A 4,992-nucleotide genomic window follows, 5' to 3' on the forward strand; every position below is an offset into this window, starting at 1 on the left:
TTAATTCTGCTTCGCTCGTTGATAGGCTGATTGTTGGCTGTCGTTTCGTTGACCACGAAGTTAGATTTCCATACAGTTGATATGCATATCCTAATACCGACTTGCTGTCGTCAGGATCATTTGCAAAATCCGCATCTCAAAATCCAGCTAATGCTAGTCTATCATCGTGTTTTGCATACACAATCTTCGTGTTACTTGTTCCTCTCGAGTATCTCAGGATTCGTTCTAATCCTGACCAATACCAATCTGGTACGCAGTTTGTATACTTGCTTAGGGCGTTCAGCACAGATATCTGGTCTTGATGTTAATGAGAGATATTGAAGACATCCAATCAATTCTCTATATGTATATTGTGAGTTTCCCTTCTGATTTTGACCATTTACTGCTACTATCCAGAGGTGTCCCCACTGGTTTACACTTAGCCATTCCGAATCTTTCGAGAAGTTTCTCAACATATTTCTTCTGAAAAATCTCGATTATTTGATTTTCAAAATCATGATTGCTTTCCCTTTTCAAGCAATGCTTTACTTCGGAAAGATCTTTTGTTCGGAATATCCTTCCAAGTTTTTCCTTAATCCATGATATCTCATCTATGTTCTTGGTAATTAACATAATGTCGTTTACATAGAGTTCATACTCTATCCCCTTAGATTTCGATTTGTAGATGCAACAATCGTGTTTTAGTGGAACAAATCCATGTTTTCCATAGCATCATAAAAACATTTGTTCCAAGATCTACTTGCGTGCTTTAGTCCATATAAGCTTTTATTTAGACGAACAATTTAACTTTGTCCGTTTACATTGATTGGCAATTTCATGAAGATTTCCTCTTCCAATTGTCCATTCAAAATTGTTGTTTTGACGTCCAATTGATATACAAGTAATTCATGTTCCTTTGCAAGTGCAAGTGCTAAACGAACGCATTTTAGCTTTACAACAGGTGCGAATGTTTCACTATTGTCGAATCATTGTCGCTGTGAACATTCTTTGGCCACTAACCGCGCCTTGTGCCTGCCATCTTCTTTCAACGAGAAGATCCATTTTGAGTATATTGGTTTTACTCCTCTTGGTATACCGTTGACCACTGCCCAAGTATTGTTGCTATTCAATGCAACTAGCTCTTTTTGAGTGCTTGCTTCCATTCCTCCCAGTCCACTAGTTCCTTTGAGTCCTTGATGTTTTACGAAATTTAACCTCTTTGGATTGTAGCCATTTTCGTTGAGTAGTCCGAAAACCAATGAGGTGGTCTTTTATCCCTCTGGCTTTATCTAAATTCTTGTTGGCATCCATCTTCCTCTCCATCGGCTTGACTATCAATTGCACTCCCGTAATCAGTTTCGCCAAATGATTCCTCCGATGCATCCTGATTTCCACCTGGATCTGGATTTTGTTCAACTATGGTAGTATCTTTTTTTGATCTCCATCGGATGGTGATCCCTGACTATAATTCTCCTGATCTTCTTCAGAAGTTGATTCCTGACCATCACTCTTATGATCCTGATCTTCACAGTTATCCTTGAATTGGAATTGTGTATGAAGTGTCAAATCCTGTTCCCAAGGTTTGAATTCATTCAATCCATTTCCACGATAAACTATGATCGATTCGTCGAATACAACACTTCTACCAATCTCAATAAAACGTGTTTCAACATTCCACAATCTAAAACCATTGTTTGCGTATCCTACAAAAATCAATGATTTACTCTTGGAATCCAATTTTTGACCTTTCTCCTTTGGGATTTGTTTGAATGCTTTGCATCCAAAGATTCTCAAATCTTTCAAATTGGGTCGTCTTTTAAACCACATTTCCTATGGAGTTTCATCTGACTCGAACCCTTTTGTTGGAGATCGGTTCAATAGATAAGTTGATGCATTCAATGCTTTACCCCACATATCTTTAGGTAACCCGCTTTAACAAAGCATTGCTCTTACCTTCTCCATTCATAATCTATTCATCCGTTCACTGATTCCGTTTTGCTGAGGAGTAGATGGAATAGTATAAATCATTTGAATTCCGTTTTCCTTATAGTGTCTTTGGAATTCGTTGCTCGAGTATTCTCCGCCATTATCGCATCTCAGCATTGAAATACGGGTTTTAAAATATGCTGACGCCATGGCTTCATACTCTTTCAATCTCTCAAAGATTTCAGACTTATGCTTCATTAGGTGAACTACGACAAAACGCGTATAGTCATCGACAGCGATAACCGTCGTACATTTGTTACTCCATGTATTAATTCTAATGGTCGTTTTGATCTTGGCAATTTCATACCCTGAAATTCGTAAGCAGCTTGCTTCCCTGCCAAACAACCATCGCATACATCAGCCTGATTTTTCTTTCCAGAAGATATGTTGATTCCCTCAACCATACCTCTTTTAATGAGTATCTCCAAACCAGTAGTACCCAGATGTCCCAGTCTTTTATGCCATGTCTCGAGACTCATCTGTTTTCTAGAAAATGCCAATCCGTTTGCAGATTCTTCGGACTTTTCATCCCAAAGGGAATTGATATTCAAAGATAACCTCTTTTCGGAAAAAGTGACCCTTTTCCATGAAAACTTGCCTTTCTAACCGAAAGTACATTTTATTCAAGGTTCGGAATTAATAGAACATTGTACAATTCCGATTTCTTTATTAAATTCTCGCCGGTCATGGTCATGGAAATACCCAGCCTCTAACGGAGCCTGTGGAGCACCAGGGCACCCTTCACAGTAATTAGCCCTTACTGCATCACGTGGGTCACTGATGCAGCGGACTCTTCTTTACCCAGCAACTCGTGGGAATTTTATGAACGACAAAACTTCACAAAATTCGGCCACCGGCAGCTTTTCTTCCTTTTTCATTCGTTGTTTTGCTTTCGTCTCGATTAGACGCAAATTGTTTATCTCCGTTTGATTCACAAAATAACAATACACGAGTTATCGTACGGGTGTTTTTTTTTGTCGATTAGTTCTTGTGCTGTGCGATAAAAATAGCCTGCAGAATATCGGCAGAAACATCTTCTGCACACTGGTAGGGGCAGGCCACCCCGCCAGTGATTCGATACGCAGCTGATATATCAGCAAGAATAATTCTCCCGCACCGCTGTTACCCCGCTAGCAGCACGGATCACCATACGATCGAGCGAGTGGAAGTCAACTACAAGTGGCATCTAGAAGGTCGCGTGTAAGATATGGCCACTGTGTCACAACACGAAGCTGGATCGTCATTGTTTGTTCTGCGGTAACACTCTTCCAGATTGATCCTACTAGCAGCCGTGAGGTCGTGACTTAGACGTTCAGTGAAGTATTCACTTTAGAATTTTTATTATTATTATTAATATTATTACTATGTTATAATATTATTATTGATATTATTATTGTTATTATTATTATTAATACTATAATTATTATTATATTATTACTATTTTTTTGATACAAATGATAATATTAGATCCCGACTCTGGGATGAGATGGATAAACATGATGCATAAAAGAAAGGACATCTATTTTTGGAAACGAATTAAATAAATACACGAGACGATTCATGCGTATGAAAGTTACGCATTAAGAAAAAGGAAAACTAGAGCAGACTGAATACTACTTACTAAAATAGCATGACACAGACCAAAAAGATCACAACCAACTGTTTTTTTTAATCCCTTAGTAAGAACACTTTCCTAAGAGGACACGAACGAGACTTATCGTAAGGAAGCTGAACCACCCAGACGAATAGAATGACTACCACGCTCGAGATTCTGACTATGCTATTAGAAAATAAGATTTTGTGAACGAAGACAACGGGAATAGCTTACCCGGAATAATTGAGATGATTGCAGATGAGAGAAATCGGACACGGGTGTAGCTAACCCAGAATGATAGAGTGTGTGAGATGGTTTTCTTTCTACTTTTTACTAACCTTCTTATCTTTCAGGAATCACTAGCAACAGGTAGTCGCACCTTCGGAGGGTAGGGGGAGAGGTAGATGCAGGTAACTGCATTTTTGGTGAAGTGTAAGAGAACGTAAGTACGACGGTATAGACAAGATGACGAAAATAAGACAAAAGAATAGCGAGAGTTTTTGTGATGACGAAATTAAGACAGTTTTTTTAGTTAAAAACATGAAAAAAAATGTATTGAAACGAAGTACTAGTTAATAAACAAGACAGAGAGAATGAGAGAAGCTTATAACCGACGAGAGGTTATTCCAAGGTAATGAGATGAAAGAATGACTTATTATGATAAATTATGATGAGAAGCGATTATCTAACGAGAGTTAGACTGATATTCAATGACTTAAAATCTGATACGAGAGTAGACCGATACTCAAAGACTTAAAAGACAGATGATGTGAAGACGATTATTTGATACGAAAGTTAAACCGAGATCCAATGACCTGGAGACAGATTAAGAGAAAGTCATTTAAGAAAAAAAAAAGAAACACAACGGAGAAAAAAAATATTATCATGAAAAAGAGAAGTTATATTGTGAATCGGATATGTGCGCATCATTAGCGAAATGACAAATTTGTAAACAAACGAGTATATGTACATTGGTATATTGAAACAACGGAAAGATTTATTTACGAAACAAAGTTGCGCACATTTGTAAATCCGATAATAAGAAAAAAATATTTCGAAAAGATGTAAAATTGTAATGATGAGCAGATTTTGCTACACGACGGTAAGATTTATGAAACGAAACGAAATGAAACAAAAACGATTGTATTCTCGTGGTAAATGTATCAAGTTTAATGTTGATATACTTTGAAGATAATTTTATATACTTTGACGATGAGTTGTAATTCAAGACAAAAATATTACTTATTGTACACTTTAGTAGGGGAAGATATCTCAAACTATGGATTAATCGAAATTATAAGCGGGCATATATTGTAAGTAGAAGCGTAGATTAGATAATATAAATTAAGAAGCCCGTACGCGAGTGAATATAGTTTTACACAGTGAGTGGGAAAATACAAAAAAAAGAGAGCATTGATGGCAAAAAAATATAT

Source organism: Wyeomyia smithii, chromosome 2 (genome assembly GCF_029784165.1).
Source record: "Wyeomyia smithii strain HCP4-BCI-WySm-NY-G18 chromosome 2, ASM2978416v1, whole genome shotgun sequence".
NCBI classification, from domain to species: Eukaryota; Metazoa; Arthropoda; class Insecta; order Diptera; family Culicidae; genus Wyeomyia; species Wyeomyia smithii.